We start from the raw sequence: 18,401 nt of genomic DNA, 5'->3' as shown, positions 1-18,401 counted from the left end.
TAATGGCCTCAGCAATTTCCGGCGACCACCAAGGTACTGACTTTCGCCAGGGGCACCCTAAAGAACAAGGGATCATGTTTTCTGGCGCAGAAATGATCGATCTAGCAAGCTGCTAAACTACCACATCGATGGTATCTTGTGGGGGAGATTCAACAGTGACAGCAGAGGTGAAAGCTTCCCAGTCTGCCTTGTTTAAAGCCCATCTTGGTAGACATCCGTGGGAATGGCCCTGGGGGAGTGACAGGAAGATGGGAAAGTGGTCACTACCACACAAGTCATTGTGGGCTCTCCAGTGGACAGATGGGAGAAGTCCTGCACTGCAGAGGGATAAATCAATGGCCAAGTACGTGCCACGAGCCACACTGAAATGTGTGAGGGCCCCAGTATTCAAGAGGCAGGGGTTGAGTTGAGACAGGAAAGTTTCAACATCTCTACCTCAGCCAGTAAGCACAGTGCCACCCCACAAGGGGTTATAGGTGTCAAAATCTGCCAAAAGTAGGAAGGGTTTGGGGAGTTGTCGAATCAGTGCAGTCAATGTGTTCAGGGGTACTGCACCATCAGGAGGAAGATATATGTTGCAGATAGTTATTTCTTGTGTCGTCCTTATCCTGACAGCCACGGCTTCAAGAGGGGTTTGAAAGGGTACAGGTTCACTGCATATTGAGTTCAGGACATAGACACAAACTCCACCTGACATTCGATTATAGTCGCTGCGGTTCTTGTAATATCCCCTATAGCCATGGAAGGCAGGGGTCCGCATTACTGGAAACCAGGTTTCCTGGAGGGCAATGCAGAATGAAGGTGTAAAGCTTAACAGTTGTCGTAGCTCAGCCAAGTGGTGGAAAAAACTGCAGCAATTCCACTGGAGGATGTCGTTATCATGAGGCTGGGAAGGCATTAAGCATGCAAGGAGGCAGGTTATGCCTCAGGGTCACCTGCTGCCACCGACTGAGTATTTGTATCCATTCCTACTGTGGATGAGGCATCAGTGAGATCCAGGTCCTCAGTGGATGCAGAGATCTCCACCTCACCAGCAGGTGCAGAATTGGTAGGGAGTAGTGGTGGTGTTGAGGCCATCTCAGAACCCTTTTTCTCATCAGACTTCTTTGTTTGCTTGCCCTCACTTCTCTTTAGGGCATTGCTGGGCGGACTTATCCAAAGTAGCTTCAGGAATGGAGGAAGACCGTGAAGCTCTTCGTCCAGCAGCTTTTGGCTCCTTTAGCCACTTCCAAGTGTCCGCTCTGGCATTAGTGGAGACCTTGGGAGAGAGGGTCCCAAGAGACCCCTTCCGCATGAAGTAGGTACGAGGGTCACTCCAAAATAAATGCACACTATTTTTTTTTTTAATCCATCTTTTATTCTACATGTTTGAAAGTTTTACAGTGTGTAGATACATCCTTTAGGAACAATATTTTCATTTCTCCACATAATTTCCATCCCTCTCAACTGCCTTACGCCATCTTGGAACCAGAGCCTATATACCCGCAAGGTGAAATTCTGGACCAACCTGTTGGAGCCACTGTTTGGCAGCGTGCACAAGGGAGTCATAATCTTCACACCTTGTTCCACGAACAGAGTCTTTCAGTTTCCCAAAGAGATGATAGTCACATGGAGCCAGATCAGGACTGTAAGGCGGGTGTTTCAGTGTTGTCCATCTGAGTTTTGTGATCGCTTCCATGTTTTTTGACTGACATGTGGTCATGCATTGTCGTCCAACAGCAAAACATCCTGCTTTTGCCGATGTGGTCAAACACGACTCAGTCGAGCTTGAAGTTTCTTCAGTGTCATCACATATGCATCAGAATTTATGGTGGTTCCACTTGGCATGACGTCAACAAGCAAGAGTCCTTCGGAATTGAAAAACACCGTAGCCATAACTTTTCCAGCAGAAGATGTGGTTTTGAATTTTTTTTTTTCTTGGGTGAATTTGCATCATGCCACTCCACTGACTGCCTCTTCCGTCTCTGGTGAAAAATGATGGAGCCATGTTTCATCACCTGTCACAATTCTTTCAAGAAATTCATCTCCATCATTCTCATACTGTTCCAAAAGTTCGCTGCATACCATTTTTCTTGTTTCTTTGTGAGCCACTGTCAACATCCTGGGAACCCACCTGGCACAAACCTTTTTTAACTCCAACACTTTCAGTAGTCTGCAAACACTTCCTTCCCCTATCCCAACGTAGCATGACAGTTCATTCACTGTGATGTGTCTGTCAGCAGTCACCAATTTGTTAACTCTCTGGAGTGTGTGCAGTACGAGGCCTGCCACTGTGAGGACAATCCTCAATATTGCCGTGCCTGCTTTCATCACGTAACATGCTTGCCCACCGACTAACTGTACTGCGATCGACAGCAGCATCTCCATACACCTTTTTCAACCTCTTGTGGATGTTTCCCACCGTCTCGTTTTCACAGCACAGGAATTCTATGACAGCACGTTGCTTCTGACGAATGTCAAGTGTAGCAGCCATCTTGAAGACATGCTGTGATGGTACCACTCACGGGAACAGGTTGAACTAAGTTTGAAAACAAGTGGGCAAGATGTATCTACACACTGTAAAACTTTCACATATGCTGAATGAGAAGTTTATTTTTACAAAAATAGTATGCATTTCTTTTAGAGTGACCCTCGTACTTTTGGAGCAATGGAAGGAGATTTTCCCCCTACCACCAAGGGGGCGGATGTATTCTGGAGGCCTGGAGGGCTGGCACAGAGTGTGGTGCAACTGGTACTTGTAATGGTAATGTAGCTGCAGCATTTGTGGATGTCAACTGAACGGACAGGTGTAATAGTTCAAATTTACATTTAGCCTTGTGGTAAGTCAACCGGTCCAAGGTCTTGTACTCCATGTTTTTCCGCTCCTTTTGGAGTACTGTTCAGTCTGGTGAGCAGGGGAGTGCTGCTCTCCACAGTTGATGCAAGTAGGAGGAGGCACAAAGGGAATTCTGGATGCAGTGGACGTCCAGTCTCGACATGTGGCGCTGGAAGTGGAGCGGGAAGATGTGCCCGAATTTCCAGCACTTACAGCACCGCATAGGGGGAGGGACATATGGTTTAACATCACAGCGGTGAACCATCACCTTGACCTTTTCAGGCAATGAATCACCCTCAAAGGCCAGGATGAAGGCACTGGTAACAACCCTGTTGTCTTTGGGTCCCCTGTAAATGCACCGGATGAAATGAGCACCCCGCCATTCTAGATTGGTGCGGAGCTCATCATCAGTCTGCAAGAGGAGGTCACGATGGAAAATAATCCCCTGGACCATGTTGAGGCTTTTATGGGGAGTGACGGAAACAGGAATATCACCCAGCCAGTCACAAGCGAGTAAAGCCCGGGATTGGGCTGGGGATGCTGTCTGAATCAAGACTGCACCACTTCTCATCTTGGACAGCGCTATCACTTTCCCAAACTTATCCTCACGATGATCAACAACAAATTGAGGCTTCATAGGTAGATTAAATACAGAGGCAAATATGGTTCTTCTTTCTGTAGTCCTACGTTCCTCCCATGGTGTAGCGAGGGAGGGAAATGATTTACGGTCATATCTGTCAGCATTGTACACGATCTTGCCCTTCTTAGAGACTGCTGGCGTCATACGGTCACCAGCAAGAGACGACTTAGCCCGCTTCATTGTGGGTTGTCTGCCCTGATGCCACCCACTCTGATCAGGGGCTCTCCCCACGGGTGCCACCCAGACACAGCAAAGGCCACCTGGCATGGTGGCCAATGCCGGGAGTCCTGATGCCCCAGGAAGACAGGCATCTACTCCTTGGCATATGTGGGGAGTTTACAGCTCAGGCATCAGCAGTGCAATCCCTGTGTTGTCAGGAGGCTATCCACGAAATGGGTACGTGACAGCCCCACCACAACAGACTGGCTACTGTGCTGGATATTGGGCACAGAGAAATCCAATATTGTCATGGGGGCGAAGGAAGGACAGGAGACAAAAGAAGAAGATGACATACCCTGGATAGTGTCCTCACCAAAACAGTTGAATTGCAGGTGGAGATGCAAAGCCATGACAAGAGGTTCAGTAGATTGAATCTAAGGGCAAGGGCACTATGAATAACTCATGCACCATGTAAGACATCCTTCCCCATATGGCCTGCACTTCTGTAGAATTTGGAAAGTGGCAGGTCAAACCAAAAGATGGGACCTGAACTTATAGGGCTGAAAAGTGAGAGACTCCTTTTAGTCGCCTCTTACGACAGGCAGGGATACTTCGGGCCTATTCTAGCCCCCGGACTCACAGGGGGCTTAATGTACTGGGACTTGTATTCAAGACGACCGGGTTTATTGCCCACCCAGCCATCCTAACTTACGTTTTCCATGCTTTCCCAATATTGCTAAGGTTAATGCAGGGATGGTTCCTTCAACTAGACCAGGGCCGACTTGCTGCCTTCTCCTCCCCTAATCCTATCCTACTTTGTTAATTTTTTATATTTGTATAAATTATTTCTGTAATGTATCTGACATGTCTGATACTATTGCACTAAATGGACTATGGATGAATTAATGTGAATAAATAAATAAAGTCAATAAATAATCATCTTTGAAACAGTAACATGAGAAATGGGCTTGGAACCCAAAACCTAGCTCAATTAAAATACAATATTGAGAATAACAGGTAGCAAAGCATTTTCTTATGTAATAAAGAAAAGACTGTGTGTGGGTTTAAACTGAGTGAAAATGTTGACACCAGCCACAGTTACAAAGACCAATGCTATACTGTTTTTTTAACACATTTTGTTACATTAATAGCTTTATCTGTTTTCTGGCCCTGAAACCATATCTGGATTTAGGTGGTTGTGTCACATACAGGCCTGTCACAAGGTAACTTCATTATAAACTAGAAAATACATAACACACACGGTTGGAATGAAAAGTTATTTAATTGTTCAATAAAAATATAGGTTTTATTCAAGCATAGACATGAATACTCCTCTTTATCATGTAGGATTGATGTGTCCATGTAATTATATTTGCTCTCTCATTTGTCCTAACAGCACCCAATATAACTGTGCCACTCAGAGGCCACACCAGCAAAATTTTTTTACAATTTTTATAGTTTTGACTGCAAAAACCTCACAAACATGTACATTTTCATTGGCCAAAATGTTTGACTCTATTCACTAACTCCTGCACCAGTAAGTGACAATACTTTCCATAGTAACTGAACATTTGAAATTTTCTGCTAGATTAAAACTGTGTGCCCGACCGAGACTCGAACTCTGGACCTTTGCCTTTCGCGGGCAAGTGCTCTACCATCTGAGCTACCAAAGCACGACTCACGCCCGGTACTCACAGCTTTACTTCTGCCAGTATCTCGTCTCCCACCTTCCAAACTTTACAGAAGCTCTCCTGCGAACCTTGCAGAACTAGCACTCCTGAAAGAAAGGATATAGTGGAGAAATGGCTTAGCCACAGCCTGGGGGATGTTTCCAGAATGAGATTTTCACTCTGCAGCGGAGTGTGCACTGATTGACACTACCTGGCAGATTAAAACTGTGTGCCCGACCGAGACTTGAACTCGGGACCTTTGCCTTTCGCGGGCAAGTGCTCTACCATCTGAGCTACCGAAGCATGACTCACGCCCGGTACTCACAGCTTTACTTCTGCCAGTATCTTGTCTCCTACCTTCCAAACTTTACAGAAGCTCTCCTGCGAACCTTGCAGAACTAGTACTCCTGAAAGAAAGGATATAGCAGAGACATGGCTTAGCCACAGCCTGGGGGATGTTTCCAGAATGAGAATTTCACTCTGCAGCGGAGTGTGCACTGATATGAAACTTCCTGGCAGATTAAAACTGTGTGCCCGACCGAGACTCGAACTCGGGACCTTTGCCTTTCGCAGGCAAGTGCTCTACCATCTGAGCTACCGAAGCACGACTCACACCCGGTACTCACAGCTTTACTTCTGCCAGTATCTCATCTCCTACCTTCCAAACTTTACAGAAACTCTCCTGCAAACCTTGCAGAACTAGCACTCCTGAAAGAAAGGATATAGCGGAGACATGGCTTAGCCATAGCCTGGGGGATGTTTCCAGAATGAGATTTTCACTCTGCAGCGGAGTGGGAACTGATATGACACTTCCTGGCAGATTAAAACTGTGTGCCCGACCGAGACTCGAACTCGGGACCTTTGCCTTTCGCGGGCAAGTGCTCTACCATCTGAGCTACCGAAGCACGACTCACGTCCGGTACTCACAGCTTTACTTCTACCAGTATCTCGTCCCCTACCTTCCAAACTTTACAGAAACTCTCCTGCGAACCTTGCAGAACTAGCACTCCTGAAAGAAAGGATATAGCGGAGACATGGCTTAGCCACAGCCTGGGGGATGTTTCCAGAATGAGATTTTCACTCTGCAGCGGAGTGGGCACTGATATGACACTTCCTGGCAGATTAAAACTGTGTGCCCGACCGAGACTCGAACTCGGGACCTTTGCCTTTCGCGGGCAAGTGCTTTACCATCTGAGCTACCGAAGCACGACTCACGCCCCGTACTCACAGCTTTACTTCTGCCAGTATCTTGTCTCCTACCTTCCAAACTTTACAGAAGCTCTCCTGCGAACCTTGCAGAACTAGCACTCCTGAAAGAAAGGATATAGCGGAGAAATGGCTTAGCCACAGCCTGGGGGATGTTTCCAGAATGAGATTTTCACTCTGCAGCGGACTGTGCACTGATATGACACTTCCTGGCAGATTAAAACCGTGTGCCCGACCGAGACTCGAACTCGGGACCTTTGCCTTTCGCAGGCAAGTGCTCTACCATCTGAGCTACCGAAGCATGACTCACGCCCGGTACTCACAGCTTTACTTCTGCCAGTATCTCGTCTCCTACCTTCCAAACTTTACAGAAGCTCTCCTGCGAACCTTGCAGAACTAGCACTCCTGAAAGAAAGGATATAGCAGAGACATGGCTTAGCCACAGCCTGGGGGATGTTTCCAGAATGAGAATTTCACTCTGCAGCGGAGTGTGCATTGATATGAAACTTCCTGGCAGATTAAAACTGTGTGCCCGACCGAGACTCGAACTCGGGACCTTTGCCTTTCGCAAGCAAGTGCTCTACCATCTGAGCTACCGAAGCACGACTCACGCCCGGTACTCACAGCTTTACTTCTGCCAGTATCTCGTCTCCTACCTTCCAAATTTTACAAAAGCTCTCCTGCGAACCTTGCAGAATTAGCACTCCTGAAAGAAGGTAGGAAACGAGATACTGGCAGAAGTAAAACTGTGAGTACCGGCCGGGCGTGAGTCGTGCTTCGGTCGCTCAGATGGTAGAGCACTTGCCCACGAAAGGCAAAGGTCCCGAGTTCGAGTCTCGGTCGGGCACACAGTTTTAAGCTGCCAGGAAGTTTCGTATCAGCGCACACTCCGCTGCAGAGTGAAAATCTCATTCTGGAAACATCCCCCAGGCTGTGGCTAAGCCATGTCTCCGCTATATCCTTTCTTTCAGGAGTGCTAGTTCTGCAAGGTTCGCAGGAGAGCTTCTGTTAAGTTTGGAAGGTAGGAGACAAGATACTGGCAGAAGTAAAGCTGTGAGTACCGGGCGTGAGTCATGCTTCGGTAGCTCAGATGGTAGAGCACTTGCCCGCGAAAGGCAAAGGTCCTGAGTTCAAGTCTCGGTCGGGCACACAGTTTTAATCTGCCAGGTAGTGTCAATCAGTGCACACTCCGCTGCAGAGTGAAAATCTCATTCTGGAACTGAACATTTCATTACAGATTTTAGAGGTCCAACTGACAAACTCCAATTTTCTTATTCACATGCTTCTTCATATTTGTCAGGGTTAGATTAGATTAGATTAGATTAGTACTTGTTCCATAGATCATGAATACGACACTTCGTAATGATGTGGAATGTGTCAGGTTAATAAAAGGTGTCTATACATGATATTACATTAGACAAAATACTACATGACACTCTTCTATATCCAAAAATTCATCTAATAAGTAGAAGGAGTTGCCATTCAGAAATTCTTTTAATTTCCTTTTAAATGCTATATGGATATCTGTCAGACTTTTGATGCTATTAGGTAAGTGAGCAAAGACTTTCGTGGCAGCATAATTTACCCCCTTCTGAGCCAAAGTTAGATTTAACCTTGAGTAGTGGAGATCATCCTTTCTCCTAGTGTTGTAGCCATGTACACTGCTATTACTTTTGAATTCGTTCGGATTGTTAATAACAAATTTCATAAGTGAATATATATATTGTGAGGCTACAGTGAAAATTTCTAGCTCCTTAAATAAGTGTCTGCAGGATGATCTTGGATGAGCTCCAGCAATTATTCTGATTACACGCTTTTGTGCAATGAACACTCTTTTACTCAATGATGAGTTACCCCAGAATATGATGCCATACGAAAGCAGAGAATTAAAATAGGCGTGGTAAGCTAATTTACTCATATGTATATCGCCAAAATTTGCAATGACCCTGATAGCATAAGTAGCTGAACTCAAACGTTTCAGCAGATTCTCAGTGTGTTTTTTCCAGTTCAACCCTTCATCACTGCATACACCTAGAAATTTTGAATATTCTACCTTAGCTACCGATTTCTGATCGAAGTCTATATTTATTAATGGGATCATTCCATTTACTGTGTGGAACTGTATATACTGTGTTTTGTCAAAGTTTAATGAGAGCCCATTTGCAGAGAACCACTTAATGATTTACTGAAAAACGTCGTTTACAATTTCACCAGTTAATTCTTGTCTGTCGGGTGTGATAGCTATACTTGTATCATCGGCAAAAAGTACCAGCTTTGCATCTTCGTGAATATAGAATGGCAAGTCATTAATATATATTAAGAACAACAGAGGACCCAAGACCGAACCTTGCGGCACCCCATTCTTGATTGTTCCCCAGTTTGAGAGATCACCAGTTTTTTCCATATTATGTGAACTGTTTATTTCAACTTTCTGCACTCTTCCAGTTAGGTATGATTTAAACCATTTCAGCACTGTCTCATTCATACCACAGTACTTGAGCTTATCTAGAAGTATTCCATCATTTACACAATCAAAAGCCTTTGATACATCACAAAAAATCCCAATGGGTGACTTCCGGTTACTCAGAGCATTTAATATTTCATTAGTGAAAGTATATATAGCATTTTCCGTTGAGAAACCCTTCTGGAAACCAAACTGACATTTTGTTAAAACTTTATTTTTACAAAGGTGTGAAGCTACTCTACAATACATTACTTTTTCAAGAATTTTGGATAAGAAAGTCAGAAGAGAGATTGGGCGGTAGTTGTTGACATCAGACGTATCCCCTTTTTTATGCAGTGCTATAACAATGGCATACTTCAGTCTATCTGGGAAAATACCCTGCTTCAGAGAGCTACTACATATGTGGCTAAGAGTCCCACTTACTTCTTGGGAACAAGCTTTTATTATCCTGCTGGAAATGCCATCAATCCCATGTGAGCTTTTATTCTTGAGAGAGTTTATTATCTTCCTAATTTCAGATGGAGAGGTGGGTGGAATTTCAATTGTATCAAATGGTGTGGGTAAGGCCACTTCCATTAACTGCCTTGCTTCTTCTAATGAACATTTAGATCCTATTTTCTCTACAACATGTAAAAAATGATTATTCAAAATATTTTCAACTTCCGGCTTGTTGTTTATCAAGTTTCCATTCGCTCTGATGGTGATGCTGTCATCCTGTACTCTTGGTTGTCCTGTCTCCCTTGTAATAATATTCCAAATTGTTTTGATTTTGTTCTCTTACAAGTGTATCATGAAATAAGTTATATTTTAAATTAGCATCGGGTTCCTTGTACACCTCATCCCAGTCTAACTGCTGAAGATTTTCTCTGAAATTTCTAATTGTTGAGTCATTAATTGAACGCACAACTTTGGAGGGTAGTTTTGAATTATTGAATGGAGCTATGTCATATACTGTAACTAGCTGAACATCATGATCAGAAAGCCCATTCTCAACAGGACAAGAATTTATGTTTTTAAACCTATCTTGGTCTATAAAAGTGTTATCTATCAATGTGCTGCTGTCCTTTACAACCCGAGTAGGAAAATTAATGACAGATTTCAAATTGAAAGAGCCGAGCAAGACTTCCAGGTCATTCTTCCTATTACACTCTTTCAATGAATCAACATTGAAGTCCCCACAAATAATAACTTGCTTTCCCCTCTCTGACAGATAGCACAACAAGGCATCCAAGTTTTCCAGGAATAAATGAAAGTTTCCTGAAGGGGACCTATATACTGTTACAATTATAAAAGAGCCCTCCTTCAGTTTAAATTGACAGGCACATGCTTCTATATGTTGCTCTAGACAAAACTTTTTTGTATCTAAGCTTTCTACACAGTGATAACTTTTGACATATGTGGCAACTCCTCCTCTCACCTTATTCTCTCTACTCATATGTGCAGCTAATTTATAACCACTGATATTTACCTTTTCCATATCAGACACAATGTGATGCTCAGACAGGCATAGTATATCTATTACATTGTTAGATTCAATGTCATCTAAACAAACCAGGAGCTCATCAACTTTATTCGTCAATCCCGGAATATTTTGGTGAAAAATGGTAACATTATTTTTTACTTTACTTTTCTGAGACTTTACTTTTTTCTTTAATCCACCAATATTTTGGTTAAATATGGTAACATTATTATTGACTTTCCTGTTGTGAGAATTTTGTGAGTTTTGGAGCTCTTTAGCACCTGCCTGCCTGAACTCCTCATTGGACACTGATATTAGCCTAAAAGAGAGGTACATCCATGAGTACTAGTGTCCCCCCTTATGGATTTCGCTAACAACCCTGCCAGTTTACCCTTCCCTTTCCTATTGAGATGTAGGCCATGCCTTGTGAAATTCCCCCTATCAATAGCCTCGACAGGAACCAGTCCAATGTCTGACAAAGTGGCCGCCCTACGCAACTGATCCAACTCCATATTTACCCTCCTGACAGAGCGGTTCAACTGGGGCTGATCATGCCGCGTGAAAGCAGGCACCAGTCCAACATTGGTATGGGTCGTTGCTGAGGCTATTTTCACCAGGTCACACTCATTGCTGTAGCCCTGATCCCTATCAATACTGTTTCCCACTCCACCCATTACCATCACATGATCCTGCTTTGTGAATCCCTTGCACAAGGAACCTATATCCTCTACCACCTGGCTAAGACTTGCACTTGGCTTGAAAAAGTTTGTGACCTGGTACCTGTCACCTAATTTTTCCTGCAAAATCTGGCCCACACCTCTTCCATGGCTGCTACCTAGCAACAGAACTTTCCTCTTACTTTCTACTTTTTTTGAAACAGTTGGTTTCCTGGTGAAATTCTGTTGCATCTTAACTACATCTACTTCTACTGGAGCCTCTTCCTTACTTAACTGTGGTAGCAAGGCAAATCTATTGGTTGTGCCAATTGGGAAACTGTCAGACACTGTCCTCTTTCTGTGGCCCCTGTTCCCAGCTACCACTTCCCACCGCTGTTTGCCCTCCTCCCCCCTTAACCTCTTCAGTTCCTCCCTCTACACCCTCTATCAGTTTCGGTTCCGTCAGATTATTATACATCTCGCAAAGAAACTCAAAATATATTTTCCACTTTTGGGTAAGATTTTTCACAAACTGTTTTACTAGGCTCAGATTGATGTGTAGGGGTGATCATCAAATTTTTTCCTACATGCACAATAATCTTGTATGAAAAGAAAGCCAATGAACCCATCATGCAACCACTGACATCTAAATTTCATCTTCCTGTAGTCATTAGCAGAAACACTAGCTGAAATATATATCATTAAATCAATGAAAAAGGCATTTATAGAATATTGAGTGAGAGTTCTTTGTAAAAAAGAAAATGGTGTGTGATGCAGCCATTTTGTCGTTACACAGGATTTTCAGAAATTCCCATTACAAACTTCTAGGACTTTTAGAGGGGTGCAAGTACATAATATTTTGAATTTGAACCTATGTCCAGAAATGTACCATTCCCATCCTACAGCTGTTTGATAACATGTTTAGTAAGTAATTATGCAACAGGGGAGTCATGTTGGGGGGTGCTGATGGATTGGCTGATGTCATTTGACGTCTGTCCTACACCTCTGACTTGGTTTGAGCATCATCCACGTATCTGTGCGTGTTAGAGCGACATGGCTGAGTACACATTTGCAGAATATACTGACACGATCCTTCTACATGGTGAAGTTCACAGTAACTGAAGAGCTGCTCGTCACCTTTATCAATCCACAATGCTAGTTATGCACGTCTGACTCCATCAAATACCCTTTTTGCTACAATTACACAATGGCTTCAAGAAAGGGGTACCTTCATCCTCAGCAGACATGACTAATGCTCCAAGGAGACACTGCACATCCAAAATGGAAGAGGCTGTACTGCATCATGTTGACAAGGGAGGGAGGGTGGGGGGGGAGGGAGGGGGGAGAGAGGGAGAGAGAGGGGGGAGAGGGGGAGAGAGAGAGAGAGAGAGAGAGAGAGAGAGAGAGAGAGAGAGAGAGCATGAAGATGAAGGAGCACCATAAGGATTGGGAGGTGGGAGGGGGGGGGGGGGGGAGGTCAAGTGGGCAACATAGCAAGAATGTAAGTAATATAAGTAATATGTTATTAGTAGTAGTAAGACAAACTTACTGAAATTGGAGCAGAAACAAGTATTTGCCACTTTTATAGTCAAATAAATAAGAACTGCCATAGACTAACAGATTCAACAGAGAAACCATACACATATATTACTCAGGAGTAATCACTCTGACAACATATGCTACCAAAAGGAACCTAAACAATTTCTCAAAAATAATTTAGTTGTGAAGACCACATGATCAACCAGTGATCCAAGCTTCATAATCTGCCATGCACATCACACTATGTATCCAACATAAAGGCACAATGAATACAGAAACTGTGTTACCCAACCAACAGCAGCCTATAGGTACCACAATAGTGCACACTGAAATGAAAAGTTGTACTCCTCAGTACACCAGCAATGGAACACAACAATTATGGGGAGCACCAGACAAACCACCGGTAATTGCAAGAATTGAACTACAGATGGTAATATATGTAATTTATTTTTATAAACTAGTTAAGGGAGGGTGGAAGGGGGAGGGGAGCACAAGTTGCAGGCGGTAGTCAGACGGATGAAAATGCTCGACACTGTAGTCAATATATGACAGTCAACCCAGTAAACAAAATGTTATGATGAGAATATTAGAAACGGAGTGGTGGAGGAGGGAGGGGGAACTGGGTATACAGGAGTTTGTGACCAAGGGGTTGGCAGAAATGACAAAGGGGTTGGTGGTAGGCGAAGAGAGTATGAACTCTACATCATTTTGGAACACAGTAAAGAAAAACTAAACTGCAAATTGAGTGGTTCGTCCAAAACTTTATCTGGCTGCTTTATTTTGCTCTTAAAAATCTCAAGTTCTACATGTGGATCCTTCTAACAGGACCATATTTGGACAGCATTTATAAATGAGGAGTGTTGGTACTACAGATAACACACTGATGGTTTGAAATCATGCACCAAGAAATATACACTCAGATATTTTGGAGGAATTTGAGACTTTTTTATGAGCAAAATACAGGAGTCAGATAAAGTTCTGAACAAACAAGTCGATATTTGGTTTAGTCAGTTCTTTGCTCTATTCCAAAATGATGTATCATTTCCACCAACCTCCTGACAAGTGCCTGCATACCTACCTGCCTCCCTCCCTCTCATTTGCCTCCCTCCCCTCCCTTCTCCAAGTCTCACCTTTTCTAATATTCTCACAGTGACATTTTGTTCCACAGGTTGACTGTCAAGTACTGAGTTCAGTTTCCAGCTATTTCACCCCTCTGATTACCACCTGCAATTGGTGCTTCCCCTCCACTCCTCTCCCCCCCCTCCCACTCCCCTTCCAAATCTTATTGGTCTATCATGTGCTTCCATCATTAGTGTTCCATTGCCAATATATGAGGAGTACAACTTTTGATTACAGTATGCCCTATTATTTGTGGTACCTATAGGCTGCTGTTGGTTAGATAACAAGGTTTCTGCATTTGTTGTGCCTTTATACCGCATATGTGGTATGACTGGATACCAGATTATGGAGCTCACTTTACTGATTGATTATGTGGTCCTCATCACTAAATTATTTATTTATTTATTTTTTTACTGTTTATGTTCCTTTTTGTTGGCATATATTATTTGTCCAATTACTCCCGAGTAACATGCATATGGTTTCTCTGTTGAATCTATTACTCTATGGTAGTTCTTATTTATTTGATTATAAAAATGGCAAATAGTTGTTTCTGGTCCAATTTCTGTAAGTTTGTTTTACTACAACTGATAACACATTTACATTCTTGCTATGTTGCTCACTGGGCTCCCCTCTTTTTTGCTTCATTTTCATTCTCCCCCTACACGTTTCTCCAGCCCTCCACCCCACCCCCTACCCCTCTCTCTCTACAACCCCATTCCCACCGTATCTTTCCATGAATGTGTTTATACCAGGATGGCAAGTACATTTTTAGTGCTTTATGAAAGACAGCTTTGTGGTTTAATGTATGTTTTTACCTGGGACATATCAGGAAAAAAATTGTTTTTAAAGACTGTTATTGGTAAGGTTTTTATGCTTCTAAAGGGTTGCAAGTTCACATTTTTTTTTTTTTCAATGTCCTATTTTTTTTTCCTTAATACTAATACTGTGGTTCACATGTAATGATTTTTACATGCCAACATGACATACAACTTTGCCATATGCACAATATGTTACACTGCTGTGTTTTACTGTTCAATGATTTTAAGATGTGACTGCTTTTGGTACAGATTTCAAAAGTATTAGTTTTATTGTTGACTTGCACTGTTATGGTATTAACTCTTGTATTTTTGAGGGTTGGAGAACATTGTAATACATACGAAATGTTTCCTATATCCTGATAGAGCACCCCCTCCCCAAGGTTTCCTTACAGCAACAGTAGTAGACTGCCGGTAATCTGCATGCACTGTAACTGTTCATTTTCACTTCATAATAAGTATATATTTTTGATATTGTATTTGTCTTTTCATAAATACCACTTTGACTATGTTACATAAGTCTTGAAACAATATGTTTTTCCTGGTATGTGCTCCAAAGTAAGGTAATATCTGTATTGTACATGTGTAAATTTGGTTTTCTGTCCTGTAGGATGATTTTAAAATGGGTCTCTGGCACAAACTAGTTATCAGGTAAATAAAAGAAAATGGAATTTGCAACTTTGGCTGGTTTTTCATTGTACTGTTTACCAGATGTTGCAGACCTGCAATTATTTCAGAATGCTGGAAGCTCATACATATCTGTTTATCAGCAGGAGGGCAATAAAAAGTAATATAATAAATTGCAAATGCGGATGCAATAACAAAGGTGAAAGGAATGTTAGAAACAAGGAAAACAAATTTGTGGAAGTATGCTTGAAGAAAATCAAATGATATTTTCACAATAAGCTAATTAACAAACACAGAATGTTGATTTGTCTTAGTATTAATTTTATTAACTGCTTCTTGAAAGTTGGCACAAAACATAACACCGTGTTAAAAAAAAATTCTTCATGAAGTTTCTTTTCATCATTTCTCGGGGAAGAAGTTATATCACTGTTCTCCAATAAGCCTCTCATTAAATGTTGTCTTAACATACGACAGTAACACCCGTAAGATGTAAGTTATTATTTATTGTTTATGATGGTCTGATACATCTTCCTAAGGTTAACATTGTTCATTTGCATAAGCAACATTTGTGGGCACAATAAACAATATACACAAGGACTTTCCTTTCTGAAATCAATTTATTTTTTAAGGCATTTGAGGGAAGAATGCCTATTTGTAACACTTAACCCTCATAACACCAACATGTTTTTAGTAACACGTATTACTGGGGAGAGGGGGGGGGGGGGGAGGAGATAGGTAGAGGTGGGCAGGTTACATATAGTACAGATCATTTTAATGACTCTTTTATTGAAACAATGTGGAATGAATCAGTTTACAGGATTTGTACATATGATTAACTGTTAACATTAATGAACACCATCATTTTATTCCTGCTCATGCAATTCTGACATTGAATTATGAATTATTCAGCACAAGCTTTTGTCTTTTGTTTGTCAAGTATGACTCAAACCAGCTTAGTAAAAAGCCATCAGTTCCAGAAAACTTGAAGCACTCCATCATGAGCCAAAAACGAGTTTAATATTCTGGTCCTGCGATGCAGGATGTATCAGATATTAAGCTGATAAGAACAGATACTACACTTTGATTTTAGCCAAAAGGGGCTTTTATAAGAGAGTATAATGATTTACACAATCTAAGGCCTTGGAGAGATCACAAAAAATACCAACTGGCATTATTATTATTATTATTATTTAAGATTTGTCCAATTTGATGAGTAACTGTATAAATAGCAATCTCAGTCGAGCAACCTTTCTGGAATCCAAACTGTGACATGCTGCATAAACTGTTCCCACTTAACATGTGCAGCTACTCTTAAGTAAATTACTTTTTTTGAATATTTTGGAAATAGATGTCAGCAAGGAAACTGGGCGATAATTTCCTAAATCTTCATTGTGAGCTTTCTTCTGAAGTCCTGTAATAACTGCATATTTTAACGTCTGGAAAATCTGCATTGCATATATCACCCTAAATAAATAAAACCAAAATTTGTTAATTGTTGTTTCCTCATTAACAACAGACTTTTTGAAGAGTTACTGATGTATAAACTGGTTCTAGGCTATGAAAATATCTTTTAGCATATTCTACCTTCGAAATATGTACACCCTTCCAGTAACCAGTACCACAAAAAGGGAGGAAAGGGGGAGGGATTCTTTGTCATCACCACATTTTTTTAAAATAAAAATTTCATTAATTATTTCTTGTTGACTTCTCACAGCATACTTTTTAATGAGACACTGGAGTGCTAGAAGGGCCCTGAAACTGAAAATACTTAATATGACGCTCACTGGAAAGTCATTGCTACTTAGACTTAAAATTATGGGTTAAGTTTTATTGAACAATCAAAAACATTTTGGGAATCTGGTACACGACTTCTTTAAAAATAAATATTTTTTCAGAATTTTAAAATATAAATTATGTGACTAAGAGCACAATATTTTCAAAAGGTGAACATAAATAACGTCCGGGCCCGCCCGCCCCCCCCCCCCCCCCACACCACAGATACAATATTTTCAAAAAGTGAGCATAAAGTACAACACCCTCCCCCCTCCCAATTTTACACCGGAATATCGATTTTGAGAGGGCTAATCGCATTATGTTTACACTTCCCCCCTATGGCGTTACAAAAACGCAACTAACATTAAATAACACAAGAATTGTTTGTCATTAGTCTCACGAGTACGTGTAAATATCGAAAAACTACCCCAGAACCTTACCCTAATTTCGAATTTCAATCCACTACTCTCAATGCCCTACCGCCTGTTTGACAGGACTTGACAGTGCTGCCAGACAATGTAAACTCCTACCAACATAATGCAGTTCCAGTTGTATGTCTACCCTACTGTTCCCCATCTCCTATGCTTATACCAAAGCATGTTTCCCACACCCATTTTTATCGGATTACCCTTCAGAGCCAATAAATTAACCTGAAAACCCAGTATTCTATACCAGGGTTTCATTTCGGCCGGAACGTGCTGGAATGTCGTTCGGCATTTTCCAGGATTTTTTTTTTTAATTATAAGAAATTAAGTTTTAAAAGCGTTCATTTCGAAACAGTATTTTGTTAAAAGTCATTTGTCATTGAAAGTTTTATCACAAATTTTCAAAAATCGAAACTTTTGATTTTTATGGGTTGCGGGGAGGGCCATGGATGGGCGTAGAAAAATCAATATGCTTCTGGCTTTCGGCTGAAAATCGGAAAGCGCTCACGTGACGTCACTCGCTCCCTACCCTTGGGACTCCCATGTTGGCTCCATCATATTTCGATTGTTTCTGTACTATAACTTAAGCGTTACGGCAGTTACGCCGTTATAATACAAAGGAAGCCATGAAGATTTAGCACTCTGGGTGCAACTTGTTATAATTAAATTTCAGTTAAGCGACATCTGTAGAAATCATCAGAAAATTTATGATGACCAATGTTAAAGCATTACTATGCACGCGTTAGCTGTGATCCTGGGGTTAGGTAGGGGCGTGTCGTCGTAGAGTCGAAAAAAAAGCACGTTCGAAAGTAGGATATGCGTGCTCTGTTAGTAATGAGTTCCATTTTGTGACATCAGTCTTGATCAAAAAGGTAAGACGGAAATTGCTGAGAGTGAGAAAAACCAGCAATGTCATTTTCGTTCTTGTCACAAATATTTGACCCTTTTTTCTGAATATGTCGCGATTTCTGAGGGAGTGGTTAGCTGCGAATGAAATGAGCAGCAATCATATTGATAAGCTAGCTTGTCACGAA

General features: G+C 41.8%; 1 pseudogene; it reads right to left on the bottom strand.

The window, feature by feature from the left end:
• Positions 1 to 16,101: 16,101 nt before the first annotated feature.
• Positions 16,102 to 16,283, bottom strand: LOC124723870 (annotated as a pseudogene).
• Positions 16,284 to 18,401: the final 2,118 nt, after the last annotated feature.

The sequence above is a fragment of the Schistocerca piceifrons genome, chromosome X (genome assembly GCF_021461385.2).
Source record: "Schistocerca piceifrons isolate TAMUIC-IGC-003096 chromosome X, iqSchPice1.1, whole genome shotgun sequence".
Taxonomy (NCBI): Eukaryota; Metazoa; Arthropoda; class Insecta; order Orthoptera; family Acrididae; genus Schistocerca; species Schistocerca piceifrons.
This window is presented reverse-complemented; position numbering and strand designations above follow the sequence as displayed.